Source organism: Capsicum annuum, chromosome 8 (assembly GCF_002878395.1).
Source record: "Capsicum annuum cultivar UCD-10X-F1 chromosome 8, UCD10Xv1.1, whole genome shotgun sequence".
Lineage (NCBI taxonomy): Eukaryota > Viridiplantae > Streptophyta > Magnoliopsida > Solanales > Solanaceae > Capsicum > Capsicum annuum.
In genome coordinates, this window is record NC_061118.1 from 120,497,860 (window position 1) to 120,515,440 (window position 17,581).

Consider the following 17,581-nt stretch of genomic DNA (forward strand, 5'->3'; position numbering starts at 1 on the left):
TTTCCATCTTTTCTGAGCTAAGGTAGAGTGAGTATGAAGGTGTCTTGTACAAGTGGAAAAAATTGAGGGATTTGTACCTTCGGTCACATGATTAAGCCCTGTTCCATGTAACTAAGCATAATATATATGTAAAGAATGGTAGAGGGGAAGTCTTATGATCCTTGAGTTCCTGAGGCTATGGTTAATCCAAAGGTTTAACCGCGTATAGATTTGTCGGTCATAAAGAATAAATAAAGTACATAGTATGCTTGTAGTCATTAGTGGAATATTCTGAAAGAGCTCTAATATTTTTTCTTTCAAAAGGCTTGTGCCTCTCATCAATGTGATTGTCAATTGTTTCTTGGACAGTTTTTCATGGCCTCCTTCTACTCTTCTGCATTTATGTTGTTGATAGTAGAACAATTCTAATGGACCCTTAGATGGTTAGATTTGACAAAGTGACTTGCAGTGCATGTGATAATTCTAAAGATGTCTTGTCTTATTAATCTTAAATTTAATTTATTTCTTGAGAAAATAATTCCTAAGAGGATGAACAAGTAAGATTTAATCTTATAACAAGTTACTTCAACTACATTTTTAGTTATTAAGACTGACTTACTTATTTTGGTGCAGAGGAAAGAGTTGAGTAAATGATGGTTTATAAATTAGTGAAATATTTGTGTAATTGGTAAAGTTTCTTCCATTTGATTAGGAGTGGAAACTACCTTTTAAAGAAATGCAGGGTAAAGTTCCATACATTAGACCTTTGTAGTCCAGCCTTTCGTTGGACCCACACATAGCGGGAGCTTAGTTCACTCTTATTTTTTTAATATTTCTTACTGGTTCTGGAAAATGTATGTTAGTTTAGATATTTTGATTGAGCCGCAAAAAAAATTACTAGGGTGATATAAAGAGAAATATATGAGATCTTGAATAAGAAACTCAAAAATAATAGCCAGCCTATTACATGTGCAGATCATATCAGCTCAGTATACAAGGGATATTAAGAAAGTGGGAGCAATTTGAACAAATAAGATACTTCGTGCCATTGTTTAAGTTATGACCCCACTTAAATAAGTTCATAAAATATAGCTCACAGTTTGAATAAGTTTCTATTGCTTGTATCGATTCCAATAGAGTTTTGAATATTTTGACACAATTCTGGAACTTGGCTCTTTCTATACCTTAGTTGAATGTGGAACAGTAAACTTCATTTGTAGAATGTCTCTATTTGTAGTGTATAAATTTGTCTCTTTTTACTCTTTTTAGTTAAAGTAGAGTAAGAAACTTGAATTTTCCTTATTCTTATACTTCATTGTTCCTATATTCTCTTTTTCATGGATTGGTGGTTCATCTAGTTAACTTTATTTGCTTAACTTTGAATTTTTGAGTGTGTACTAGTTCATAATATTTCTTATTTTGTGTGACATTACTTGTCGAAAAGAGATCTCAGCCTCTAGATGTTGGAAAAGTTTGTCGTAGGACTAGTAAAAATGCATATTTTAATAAATATGTAAGGTTGAATAGATAGACACCAGAATTTTTAAAGATATTCAAATACCAAAATGTAGCCGTTTATTTCTTTTTACTATTAATTTTCTTCTCTTCGGTCTTTTTGTGACCAATATTGCTAGTTATGATAAAGATATGCAAGCTAAGTTTTTTGTGCACAGCTTCATGTCAGCATTTCTCATCCATCCAAGTTCATCTTTAGCTTACACTATTATTCATCTTTATTACAAACGCATTGTGCAACATAGTTACAAATAAAAAAATTAGATAGGGCATTATCTGTTATACTCCATTACCTCAAATACTATCCTCAAAGCCTCATCATTTACTGATATTTTTCTTCATATTTGAAATTGGATTGAAGCTTGTTGTTCTTTTCAGTAACACTTCAGACTTTTAACCTTCTTTTTGAAGGCAGAACATTGATAACCATAACTTTTACAGTTATAGAGATGGATTTAAATAATGATAGGCATCTATTTTGTTTATGGTTTTCTTGAGAAGTGCTCATACAGTAGGTAATGAGTCGTCTAGCATACATTTGATTATCAATAGGAAGTGGTAAAGGGGAAAATGTATTTGAATGGGAAGATATTCTGCTTGTTTTGTGTTTCACCTATCCTGATGTTCACCATCTCACTTCACACGTGTAAGACAAAAGTTGTCAACCACACTAATTAGGTACTGTTATATTTTTCAAAGACAACTCAAATTCTGGTAAGTAAACTGAATAGTTTCCTATCTTATGCTATTTATGGTGATACGTATTGTATTGTTTCTGGATTACTTTTATATTGTTACAGTTTCCTGTAAGGTATGTGTTACCAATAACATCTTGTTATAGAGAAAATTTTTTAACTTACAGTTCTCATATTTAACAACCAATTTCTCATATTGCTTGTTTTAATTTTTGTACAGTCTGAACTTCAAAATCATCAAAATATTGGGGAAACACAGAATGATGCATTAATTATAATGTTTGGAAAGGAAAAGCCTGGTTGACTTAGATGCTTTGGTAGATAAGTGATAGAAACTTTTCTAAAAAAGATGAGGAAATGAAAAAGATTAATAAAAGCATGTTAATGAAGTATCAAATGAAAAAGATTAAAAATTTTATGCATGATTCTATTTCTATAATATGTGGCAAGAACTATATGGCTTGTTAATTAAATTGTGGCATGTATCTAAAACATGCTTACACTTTACAAGTGTTGTCATAGATGATGTATAAAAGGATATGATTTTGATGTGTGCCCGTTAATAAAGATACAACCAAGTTTCTCAAGTGCTGTTATTGAGTTACTATACTAGGCTATGCTTATGAAGAATTCCCAATAACAAAGCAAATGTAAGACTTGAAAGTGTAACTTTTGTAGATAGAAGTGTTGCGAATGAGAAGCTACAAATCATGTCCATTATACCTTAATGGCCATACTTATTAAATATAGTTAATATGGAAAAATTGAAAAAGTGTGGCCTAAGGTGGAAGGTTACGCCTTTTAGGCCACCCCCTAAAAGGTGTTGCCTAATTCCGAAAGTGTAGCCTTTGATCAAAGGACTCACTTTCTACTAATTTAGGCTACACTTTAGAACGGTGGCCATACTACTAAAATGTTGTAGTGAAAATCCATAATATAGGCTCAAAGAATATCCTTGAGAACCTGAATAGCCCCTTCTAACTGCCTATCTACCTGATGGTGGAAAGATGTACTAAGATCTACCTAAATACCCAAATACTCCTAAAAATCTCTCAAAAATCTTGAAGTGAACACTAAACCCCAGTCCGTAATTATAGATATAGGATCACCATGCAATGGAATCCCCAGTCCGTAATTATAGATATAGGATCACCATGCAATGGAATATCTCACCAACATAGATACAGGTTAACCACGCAGCACTGAAGGACATCTGAATGGAGATATAATGTGGCTATTTGTTTAACCAATATAAATGACCCAAATTCCATCATAACGACGGGATGTGTGAGGAAAACCACTAACAAAGTCCATGGTAATCTACTCCTACTTCTACTCGAGAATGGAAAGTCTCTTAATCAATCCTCCAGATCTCTTATGCTTGACCTTCATCTACTGACAACATGGGCAATAAATTATGAAGTTCATTACATCCCTCTTCATACCAATCCACCAATAATGCTTCCTCAAATCTCTATACATATTAGTTTTACTTGGGTAAATAGAATATATAGAGTTGTGAGCCTCATGCATAATAGACTAGATCAAATATCTAACCTTCAAAATAAAAATACGACCATAAAATCCCAAAATACCCTTAGAATCCATGGTAGCCCTCTTAGAATCACCACCCAACACCTGATCATAAATAATGCAAAGTCTCATATCAAAAAAATAATAACTCCAAATATGCTCAAATAAATCATACCTCACCTCAACACTATAAAGAATACTCCAGGAGTTAAATTGGCTATGGTCCAGATATATCGCGCTAACGGCCTCTAAGAAACTATATAGAATCAAAGCTATCCATACTTACCGCTTTCCGACTCAATGCATCCACTACCTTGTTTGCCTTGCCAAGGTAATACAAAATAGAGATATCATAAAGAATAAAAAACTACATCCATCATGCTACTTAGAATTAATCACTCTCTGGGTCATAAGATGTAGAACACTATAGTGATCTATGAAAATCTCACTATAGAAATGATACAAGTAATGCCATTAAATCTTAAGTGCAGAAACTACAACTTCCAACTCTAAATCATGAGTGAGATATTTATGCTCATTCACCTTTATCTTCCTTAATGCATAAAAAAATTGACCCTGATGCATCAACACACAATCCATGTGAACACCAAAAGAATCACATTAGGAAGAGCAAAAATAGGAGATAAAGTAAGAAATCCCTTGAGCTTTCAAAATCTTAACTCGCACTCCTTGGACAGTAAAAAAGGAACCTTATCCGAGTCAAGTTGGTCATCTGTGCTACAGTATTTTTGAAACTCCTGATGAACCATCTATGGTAATTGACCAAACTAATGAATCTACAAACCTCAGAAGGATATGTAGGCCTTGCTCAATCAAAACTAGCCTCAATATTTACTGGTTCCACCTTAATCCAATCCTTTGATACCACGTGTCTAGGGAAAGTCACCGACTCAAGAAAAAACTCACACTTAGAGAATTTGGCAAAAAACATATAACCTCTCATTGTCTGGTGCATAATCCTCAAACACTACACTAGATCCTTTCTACTTCTCGAATACACAATGCTATAATGGCTAAACACAATTACTAAAGAATCCAAATTAGATCTAAATAAGCAGTTCATATAATCCATAAATGCGACTAGTGCATTGGTCAACCAAAAAGATAGCACGAGAAACACATAATGGCCATAACGTGTTGTAAAAGATGTCTTTGGGATATCCTCAGCTTGCCTCAATTTATGGCAACTGGACCTCATGTCAAGTTTAGAGAACAACACTGCATCCTTAAGCTACTCAAACAAATCATCAATGTGATATGTTGGATATTGGTTCTTCACTGCCCCCTTAATACGCTGTCTATAATTAATACATATACACATGGAACCATTGGAATTCTTTACCAATAATATTAGAGCTACCCAAGGATATGTACTTGGTATAATAAAACCCATAATAATAAGATCTTAAAGATGACAATTTAGTTTTTCATGATTAGCAGGAGACATATGGTAAGGTGCCATAGAAATAGGTCGTGTACCCGACTCAACATTAATAAATACTCAATGTGATATGTAAGAGGAATACCATGTAGTTCCTTAGGGAAAATATTAAGAAATTAAGAACTATAGGAATAGAGTGAAGCAATAAACATTCAACACAAACATCTGAAATACATGAAATATAAGACTCACAAACCTTCAAAATAAGTATCCTATCTCTAATATAAGAAATGATCCTTCTCTGCTCATGGCGAATAACTCCCTGCCATAAAACTGGGGTATGCTGGGCATCACAAAGGTAATAGTCTCGGTAAAATAGTCTAAGATGACATGATATTGGGATAACTAGTCTATGCCAAAAATATTGTCAAAATCCACCATATCTAATACAATAAGAATAGCCTGAGTATCAAAATCTTGAATAGTCAAACACATAATTTATAAACCTTATCCACTAATAAAGAATGACCTATGAAAGTAGAATTTGTCCCCTAAAACTAACCCTCAAGGAAGTATGCTACGGTCGATGCCAAATATAGTAAACCCAAAAATATTGGTATCTAACCCACAGGGAAAACATTGAACTATTGCTTAACTTTGATGTAATTCACGAGCAATTCAGAAAAATAAATAGGGGATTTAGAAATCAATCTTAATTAATAATCAAATCTTGAGTGCTTTGAGTTATTGGCAATAGAAGACAAGCACTAGGACGGGGTTCCCCCTGATTTATTAACTTTGTAAGTTTCTCGTGTTCAACCCACCTATTCTGTTGCTCTCTATGTAAAGTCAACAAGTTATGTATTATCAACAGTTTGGTAAACGTGATGGTAAATCACATCCTTTACCTTTTGAGTTTTTGGGTGTCACCTTATTTTTTTATGACTTTAATTCAACTCTTACCTTTTGATTCTCGAGTTAATTAGATGAGATGGTGGGATAATAAGATGGAAGTGAATCTCAAATTATTGTTTTAACCTTGTTTTCTAAATCTCAAACTCTCTTATGAGGATGTTATTGAATGCATGCAATCCCCAAGCTTCTGCAGTAGCTATGATGTCAATTATGATGAAGAATCTAAAGATACAGGCAACTACTTTTGAATAGATGGATCTACTACTTCCCTTATGTGGTTAATCTACCAGGGTTCCCACTACTCTAGTAAGGTATGTTAGTTGCTCATGTTCATGTAAGAACCCATGATAATCAATGCCAAATACATCTAATTATTTGCACAATGTAAAATGAATAAAATCAAAACTCTTTAATTGAATAAAAACTCAAAATCATAAGAATAAAGCAAAGTTATATAATAGAGTACAATACAACACAAAAAGATGTTAATGAATGTAACATAGTAAAAGATAAACCTTAGGTTATTTATAGTATCCAAAATAACCCAAAAATCCTAAAAAAAAAACAGAAAAGAAAAAGTTATGTTGGGATATGGTACACTCGATCGTTAACTCAGATGCTCTTCTTTTGAGTCTCACCGTTCCTCTCTTATCTACTCCAGTGTTTGATTTGTCAAGGGTTTAACATTTTGTTCTTCTTATGACTGATGCTCAGGAGTCATACCTTAACCATAAGACTCGTGGCCTTCACTCGTATCCACCTAGGACTTTTATATTTCAAAGCTTGGACACTAGTCTGCTTATGGGATGATCATAAAAGATGTACTAAGACTTTCAACTGATATTCTTCTGATACATCAATTCAAATTTGCTTCCTTGGTTTTTGCACTTATCAAGACTTCATGATATAGCTCATACCCTCATCTTACAGCTTAGACCCTTAGTCGTACCTTTTCTACACTTAGTTTTTCTTCCTGGCTTTGGTTTATGTTGTGCTTACGAGTCAGCCTTCGAGTCTTATAAGGTGTTGACAATTTGTGTGGTGACTCTTATCATATTCAGATTTTATCTAAATAGGTATTGTTCTATTTCTTTCAGCCCAACACTATCTTTGACCTTTTTCACCTATAATAGGCAAAAACGAACATCATATCTCCAAAAATAACCTAAGTCCAGGTATAAATTCATGGTTTTAAGCATCAAAGCAGTTGTGTTTCCATGGAACATAAACTCCCTCAACTTAGAATTTTGAATGTCCTCAGGCAAACAAGAATCAAACTATCATAAAAAAAATAATGCTTTAACAAGAAGATCCTAAGATACTTATGGTAGTGACCTTTCAATTTAGTTGTAAACTCTTTTGCTCCCACTCCTAATTTAAACTTTTCAATAACCAACTACTGATACGATATGATACATGGCATGAAAAATAAGAATTTGATGATGGAATTACATTAGTAACAAGCAACTAAACATATCCAAATCATATTTGCCGAATAGTCTAGCAACCTAACAACATACCCCATGTGCACTCACAATCGAAGAAATATCATTAACTCTTAGCTAAGATTAAGTAATTTATTCAGGGATAAAATAAAAAATGTGCTTGCTCAGATAGAGGTGTCAACGGGTGTATACAGAATACCATATGCTTTCCCAGATGCAATTTTCCTAGGTTTTCACCTTTATATCTCTATTTTTATTTTAAAGCACATACAACTTGAACTAGGTGCAGTTTTCATTTTCTCACTTTCATATTCTTTTCATGTAATGTTCATCTTCTTATTTTGTTTTCTTTTATTTTCACCGCACCTGTCCTTTTTCATTCTTTTCTTGCACATTTCTTTCTTCACACTTATTTTTCGTATGCACCCCTATAATATCCATCTTTAACTTAGGCAATTTAGCTAAGTTGAGATGCACAATGTCCAAGAAGGAAAACTATCATCAATCTAGAGCCAAAATTCAACATTCTACATAGCTTCCTCCTAAATTTGAGACAAATGATCTGCAACTTTATTCTCAGTTCCTTTTCTGTCCTTGACTTTGAAATCAGATTATTGCATCAATAGCACCCACAAAATCAGTTTAGGCTTAGCATCTTTCTTTGACATCAAGTACGTCAATGTTGCATGATCAGTGTGCACAATTACCTTTGTCCTAATCAAATAAGACCTAAACTTCTCAGAGGAAAAAATCATGGCCAGAAACACATGTTCCATCACAATGTAGTTCTTCTGAGCAGGATTTAGTGCCTTGCTAGCTTAGTATACATGATAAAGGAAGTTTTCTTTTTGTTTCCCTAGTACATCCCCTAATACCAAACCACTCGTGTAATATATAAACTGAAATGGCAAGGACCAGTCTGGATATATTATGATAGGATGAGTTATCAAATTCTCTTTTAGGCAATCAAAAGCCTTCAAACTTGCTTCTGTAAATTTAAATTTCACCTTTCTCTTAAGAAGACTACAAATAGTGTTGGCAATCTTTGAGAAGTCCTTGATGAATCGCCTATGAAACCTATATGATCCAAAATGCTATGAACACCCTTCATAGAAATTAGTGGAGGTAATTTCTTAATCACTTCAATCTTCACTTTATATACCTCAATACCCCTTTTTGAAATTTTGTGTCCAAGCACTATATCTTCTTTGACCATAAAATGACACTTTTCTAAATTTAGTACCAAGTTTCATTCTTTACACTTTCTATGACCATTTTCCAAGTGATCTAAGAATTCATCAAAGGAATCACCAACGATTAAAAAATCATCCATAAACACTTTGATTATATCTTCTACCATGTAAGAGAAGATTTACATCAGACAACTCTAAAATATGGCTAGAGCAATAGATAACTTGAATGACGTATGTCTGAATGTTGAGGTCCCATAAGGAAAAGTGAAGGTTGTCTTCTCATGGTCTTAGGGTATTATAGTGATTTAGTTGTAACCCATATACCCATCTAGAAAATAGTTCCATCCTCTTCCCGTGAGTCTATCCAACATCTTGTCCATAAAAGGCATTGAAAAATGGTCCTTTTGAGTCCATGCATTTAACTTTCTGTAGACTATGCATACTCTATATCCTATAAGTGCCCTCATTAGTACTTGCTCATTCTTCTCATTAGGCACAAAAATAAAACAATTTTACTTAGGAACACAATGTACCAAACTAACCCACCTACTATTAACAATAGGATACATTGCACCAATATCCAACCACTTGATTATCTCTTTATTTACCACCTCCTGCATAGGTGGATTAAGTCAACACTAATGTTCTATACTTGGAATATAATTCATCTCTCGTTGAATGTTATGAGTACAGATACCAGGTAGTATACCCATAATTTCTGCAATGAACAAACTTATGCCACTCTTAAATTATTGTAGCACTGACAATAAAGTTTCTACTTCTGTATCACTCAAGTTAGCTGAAATAATTATCAACAACGTATTGTTGGCCCCAAAAAATTTATTACGGAAATAAGAAGGGAGGGCCTTCAACTCTAAGATGGGTGGATCCTCAATAGATGGATGGACAGGTAGAGTAGTTCTATTCTTCAGATCCAAATCAAGCTTCTTCAGTGCATAAGTGTAAGAATCGCTATAATAGAGTTCACATATTTCTCATCATAGTCCTCAATACCTTTAATATCAAAGTTTATGATCACGACTGATAGATCTTCAACACCTAACCTCTCTTTAATAGGAACAGTATCAGAAGTACCTTCCTAAGTAATTACTTCTTTAATATCATGGAAAGTGTCTATATATTCATCAAACACATCAATTCCAGATCTAAATCACAACTCATCAGGCTGTTTCATGATTTGCATACATTGAATATCACCTGTTCATCATTGAGTCTCGGTATTAGATGTCCTATCTCAAAACCAATCAATGCCCTTCTTGTATGAAAGAATGGTATTCCCAAAATAATGGGGACTTGAAAGTCCACTTTACTGTTTAATTTCACTAAATCATCAGGAAAAATAAAAGAAGCCACCTTTAACAACACATCATATAGAGCACCAATTGGCTTTTTCACTATCTTATCTACCATCACTTATCCTATGGTGGTTGGTGTGGGAGCCCCGAACCCCAACTGCTTAAATACTACTAACGGTAGAAGGTTGATGCTAGCATCTAATTCACATAGTTCCCGAGTGAAGTTGAAAGATCCAATGGTGCAAGGTATGATGAAAGCACCAGGAAGCTCCTTCTTCACAACCAATAATCTAGTAGCAATAGAATAGCAGTGATGAATATTATAGACTAGATCATAATTGACTGACCTCTTCTTGGTGATTATATCCTTCAAGAATTTTGCATATCTTGGCATTTTATCCAATGCCTCCACAAGTGGGATGATGACTGATAGCTTATTTATTATAGATAAAAAAATTATACTTACCCTCCTCTTGTTTGTTTTTCAACCTTTGAGAAAAAGGACGGGATGTCTCAAAATAGGCTTCAACATAAGCTCCTCAGCCTCATCCTTTTCTTTATCTTGTTTGCAACTTCTTTCCATATTAATAGACTCATCATTATTTTTTTGTTAGGTAAGAATAGGTACAGGTGGGTCTACAATAGTTTTACCACTCTGAGTGGTAATAGCAAGCATTGACTATCACTCCTTGGATTTGCAACCGTGTAACTAGAAAGAGTGCCAAGTTGCCTATGATTTAATTTGGCTGACATCTGACTATACTGCTGCTTTAGTTGCTTGATTGCGGTAGCATATGACTCGACTTTCTTGTTCTACCCTGACAGGTCTGCCTTAATCTCCTTATGACAGCTCTCTTGTCTTTCTTGGCATTTTACTACCTTTGACAACATTTCTTCTAGTCTGGATTCTTAATCAGGACGACCTAGTGGAACATACTTGACAGTTTTCTCCTTTTAATCCGCTGCCAAACACCATCTCGTTCTCTACTTCGGTCACTATATTTTTCATTATAATATTTTTGACCTTGATTTCCCGGGCCCTTAGGTTGGGAATCCGCCAACCTACAATCAAGATACTTTTCTTCCTCTTCAGATTCAATCTCAAAAGTTCTAGAAGTAGAACTTTGTGCCACAACTGTACTAACTTTCTCAGCACTTATTATTCTAAACTATTTGGTATGTAGCCCAATATCTATCTGAAGCTATACAATGTCTTATGCTACCATATAATGACCATTTGTAAATATATTATCTACTCCAATAGCCTATGTACCAACACAACACTCAACATCTCTAGTATGCTAACCTATATTAGTAATCGAAAAATTATCAAGCATATTCTATGCAGCATCCCACTAAAGACACATAAATGCACCTCCTAAAATTATATCTACCATTGATCTAGAAAAGACATTCAGTGATCTGTAGAAGAGCTCCACCTTCTGATTCTGTGATTAAGTACTAAGCTGAACTTCTTCTTGAATTTAAACCATGCCTCATACATGGATTCTATAGGTAATTGTCTGAAATTGTAGATTTGATCTTTCAACTATAGCATCCTTATATGAGGAAAGAATCTAGTTAGAAACTATCTGCGTAACCCATGCCAAGTAGTGATTGAACCTCTCGAAAGTTCCTCTAAACTTATTAATGCTTCTCTAGTCAAAGAAAATGGTAACAACCATATTCTCAAAGCTTCATGATCTACCCCGAAAATAGCATATGATGAACAAATCCTAGTAAAATTTGCAAGATGCATGTTTTCATCATTAGTTGCTGACCTATAAAACATACCATTGAAATTAAGCAATTGGACCATAGCACTGGTAATGCCAAATATAACATTGAGGGGTAATGCAGGAGGAATAATGGCTCCTATCTCAGTAGATTTAACATATCCCATGTCTTCATCTTTATCATATGGTTGATGATGCTGATAAGCAGGAATCATCTTAGCTCTTCCTCTCTGAACTCCTCCTTGTTGTGCAGGCACTTGTCTTATCCTTGAAAGCACTGTATTTTAAGCTAGCCTGGCCTCTTAAGCTAACCGTTCTTCCTTGGCCACTCTAGTTTCATCATTTATTATTGCTAATAATTGTTCAGTTTGTCTAGTAATAATATTTTATGGATTATTAGGTAAGGAAGGAGTCACAATATGAGGATTATAAACCTCTGTGGGAGCACCATCATGAACTTAACCTGACATCCTTCTTGGTGTTTGAAGGATTCTTTACGGCTCTGGATCAAAAGATAGTAAGGAATTGCCTTGTATCCTATTGTTTGACATACATCAGCATATTCAAAATTAAAAACAGAAAATAAAACCAGCGAACTTCACCAAATTCAATCAAAAAATCACACCGTCTCCCCTGCAATGATGCAAATATTTGATGTGGCACAAAACTAATCTCCAAAGAAATATACTGCAGTCGATGGCAAATATAGTTACCAAACCAGGTTGGGGTCGAACCCATAGGGAAAATGTTAAACTATTGCCTAACATTGATGTAATTTACGAGTAGTATGGAAAAGTGAATAGGGGATCCGAAAATCAATATTAAGTAGGAACCGAATATTGAGTGCTTTGAGTTGTAAATAATAGAAGACGAACACTAGGACTATGTTCCCCCTGGTTTCTTAACTCTATAAGTTTCTCGTGTTCAACCCACCTATTTTTCTGCTCCGCTTGTCAATCCAACAAGTTGTCTTATCAACAGTCTGGTGAACGTTCTAGTAAATTTTAACCTTTACCTTGTGATTTTCAGGATGTCTCCTTATTGCTCCTTGTCTAGGACTTCAGTTCAACTCTCATCTTTTGAGTCTCGAGTTGATTAGATGAGATGGTGGGATAATAAGGCAGAAGTGAATCTCAAATTATTGTCGTAACCTACTTTTCCTAATCTAAAACTCCTTTGTGAGGGCGTTATCAAATATTGGAAATACTCAAGCTTTTACAGTATCTCTAAGGTAAATTATGATGAAGAAGGTTAAGATACATATAACAACTTTTGAATCGATGGATCTCCCACTTCCGTAACGTGGTTAATCTGCTAAGGTTCCCACTACCCTAGTTAAGGAAGTTAGATGCTCATGCTCATGCAAGAACGCATGATAATAAAGGAAGAATAGATATAGTTATTGCACAAAATAAGATGAATAAAATCCAAAGTCTTCAATTGAATAAAAACCCAAAATCTAAAAAATAAGGCAAAACTATGTTATAGAGTATAATAGAATGCAAAAATATGTTAAAAAATGTAACCTAGTAAAAGATGAACCCTAGGGTATTTATAGTATGAAAAAATAACCCATAAATCCTAATAAAAACTGAAAAGGAAAAGTTATGTCATCATATGGTATGACTCGGTCATTCACTCATATGCTCATCTTACTAGTCTTATTGCATCACTCGTATCTACTCTAGTGTTTGATCTATCGAGGCTTACACTTTCTATTATTCTTACAATTTCTTCTCACATGCCGTACCATGACAATATGACTCATGGACTTCACTTGCATCTATCTGGGACTTCTGTCTTTCAATTCTTGGACACTGGTCTTCTTACTTTGATCATACGAGACGTACTCAGACCTCTGACTCATATTCTTTTGATACTTAAATTCTAATTTGCTTCTTTGGGTTCTGCTCATTGTACAACTTCATGATATAGATCAAACCCTCATCATACGTCTCATACTCTTAGGCGTATCTTTTATACACTTAGTTTTTCTTCCTAGCCTTTGTTTATTTGGTGCTTACAAGTCAGCCTCTGAGTCATACGAGATGTTGACGACTCGTGTGGTGACTCATATCATCTTCAAAATTCATCTAAATAGGTCTTTTTCTGTATCATTCATCCCAACACTATCATTGACCTATTTCACTTGTAATAGGCAAAAAATCACATTATATCGCCTAAAACAATCAAATTCCAGGCATAAATTCATGGTTTTAAGCATTGAAATTGCTGTGTTTCCACAACGCATCATAGATACACATAATGTCATAGATAAAGAATCCCAAGATAACTCTAACCATGGGGCATAATAAGAAGACATATAACAATAAGTGTATCTTAGATCAAATGAAGAGAAAGCCAGTTGATGGCGCACTAAAATAGTACCGCTAATATTAGCATCTAAAGACTCAATCTTGGTCTAGCTAGTACAGCATACAACTGACCACTCCCACTACCTTGGTGTGCTCCTAACTAATCTTCTGTCATACCTGCCGAAGAACCTCCTGAGAACCTTTGGGACTACCCTGATGACCATATATACCACCTTTTGCTGGGGGCGAAACTATTCTAATTAGTGGAACACTCAAAACTGAAGAACCACTACTTCAGGACTGGGCAATCAATAGCCAAAGGCCCCATAACCATTGCATGCCTCAAGTGCTGCACTGAAACTACAAGATTTTACTGACACGGAATAACCATCACAACTATAATAAGAAGAATAAAAACCCCGTAAAGGATGAAAACTACCCAGGCTAGATTGATCACTAAAACAAGACTTGTCTCTCTTGGTTATCTGAAGAGCGGAATGAATGGGCCTACTAGATTGACTCTAATATTAAGGGGACCTACCCTGAGAACCACTACCTCTGAAGGGTGAGCCACAATGCCTCTCACTAAAACTACCTTGATATTGTGACTGCTTTTTTCTTCCCCCTTGGTCCTCATGATGCATCTCCTCTATATCCTAAGAATGAACAAAAACCATAGCAAAAGACATACTTGTAGTAGCAAAACTTTCTGTAGACATGCAAAGAGGGAGTCTCAATCCCCGCACCAAGCATTGAACCCTATCATACTCCATAGTCAGGATATATGTAGCATGCCTAGCCAACTCGTGAAATGAAGCCTCAAACTCCACAACAACCGTGGAGCCATGCGCAAACCTCAAGAATTGACCCTCAAATAATTTTAAGGCTACAAGGCATATACTTCTCTATGGAGATCTCACAAAATTGAGTCCATGCCAATGGGGGAGATATAGTTGGCCTACAATAATGATGGACTCTCCACCAGTGTATAACTGCTAAATCAAACTGAAAAACGGTAATCCAAAAAATGAGTTATAACTAGGCCCAAATTACAAATCCTATCCTCGAAAGTAATCAAGAACTCATAAACATCTTTGCTGTTGCACCAGAAAACCTTGACGGAGAAAATCTCAAGAATCTACCTAGTATCATCTTCTTCTCAATGGACATAGAAGGTTGAGACACCATTGGCTGAGAAACTATCAGCAGAGCAACCACCGTTCTAGGAGGGACCTCAACTCTGCGAGCTGAAGCTATAAGCTACGACCCTACCTCAATACCATTCTGATCCATAGAATGTGCACTATTAGTTAATGTACAACTAACTAATCCTAAGAGCTGAATAAAAGAATCCCTAAGCAATGAAGAAGATAGGAATCCTTATGGAGCATGGGTTAGTCATTAGTTGACTACTGGTGGGGCAGAAGAGTCTCTAGCTTGGGAGTTGGAATATGGATCGGTAAAGGCCCCCTATCTAAGTCCATATATGGAGATGCATCCCTAGTCTATCCTCGACCTCTAGGTCATCTAGTAATAGAGACAAAATCCCTAGGCTCGAACTTAAAATCCTTATCTCGTATAGCAGTAGCATATTGTCTAACCATATATGAAAGAGTAAAACCAAAGAAATCATTAGAAACAAACTAAAAACCTTCATATGAAATGAGTGAAATAAGTGAGGAAATACAAAGAATATCCTAAAGCCTCCGAAAACTAAGAATCATATGCCATAGTTCTAATTTGCGATGCTCTACTAGATACTTTCTCTTGTACCAACAATACTTGTAAACCTAGCTCGTTAATTCCAATTTGTCGTGACCCAATTGATGAGTTATTATGGCACTTACCAGATTCTCAAGTAGGTTAGTCACATCATAGCCCAGAGCTATAAGAAATGGGCTATGTTTGTAGTAAAAGGCATAAAAAATCCAAAAATTTGCAAGTAAAGACTTACAACAATAATTTAAGTAATAATAATAATATGAAAGATAGTTAAAACATCAACAACCATCCCACGATGTAGTAATGTTGATTAAAGAGCTACTAACAAAAGGAACATAAGTAATTAAATAGTCAAAGACAACTAGGTCTTGAATAATGAAAGATTAGATACAGATAATATAAGGCAAAGGTAGAATCCAACTCCAAGATCTCAACCTATCTCCAAACTTAACTCAGCATAATATCGACAACAAATGTGTCCTCTAGTACTCGAATCTACAGCAAAATAGTACAAAAGTATAGTATGAGTAGCAAAGCCATAGCTACTCAATAAGAATCGTCACCCAACTAAGCTAAATCATGAGATAAGTAAGATATTATGCAGCATAAATAAGCTAATTAAGAGAAAGAGGCAAACCTAGAATAGTGCTCTAATATAGTAAATAGTTGATCGGAACAAATATAGTATGAATTTAAGTTTGATTAATACTAAGAGACTAGAACCCATAATCTAGTAAGTATGGAAAAGTAAATGACCCAATTTGGGACCCTATAATCCAAGAGGGTGCAATAAAGAAGGTAAATAATCGATATTTCATAAATTACCAAATATCAAGCAATTATCATGAATCTATCCATGCCATAACATACCATAAATAATCTCTAAATGCTAGACTCAAACCAGAACTCATATCACTACTATCATGATCTTCTAGGCTTGAACCAAAACTCATGTCATTATGATCGGACCTGAATCGAAGCTTAATATCTATAAATGACAAGACTTACTTCAAAACTGGCATAAACTCCTAAGTAACATATAACATAAACATAAAGAATCTAGTCTCTTTAAGATCTATAATATGCAACATTAAGGATAAAATACACCCATTAATTATACTAGAAATTATCAAGAGTTTTGTTCTAAGATGGCTTGGAGGGGCCCAATTCCAATCCTCGATAATTTGTACTAAGACAAATTCTAACCCAAACTAGGCTAAGTAATATAAATTTAATACTTGATGTTAAAAGCCATAATTCATCCTAATGTAGAAATTTTACCCTAAACATTAGTAATTAAGCCAATTATGTTGGATTTATGGTTCTAAATAGTCTAAAAGGTCCAAATAATGATAGTGATTATTACCTTAAAGACCTAAATACCATATAATATCTATAATAATATCATAATTATGATACGAATTAACTCAATCTATGAGGAAGGTAAACCTAGCCTACCTGGATTCCAAAAAAGCCCAAAGAAATCAACTCAACCGTCAAATTCTCCTTTCAAGAAGCTTCCATAAAATACCACTCAATCAAAATCACAATCGACTCATCAAAACTAGAACAATAACACCCATATTGTACTTCTGTGCATCGGGTCAAAAATTATGTAAGAATCTCATATAGGGCCCATTTGTAGAATCGCACTATAAAAATCAAAATCACATCCATCCATGATCAAGGAATAATTACCCCAAGGAATGGATAAATTCCAAGCTCAAATGGTTCTATAATCAACCTACAAATAGTTTAGAGATTTTGGAATATAATAAAGGATTTAATCATGAAATTAATGGAATCTTAACAAGA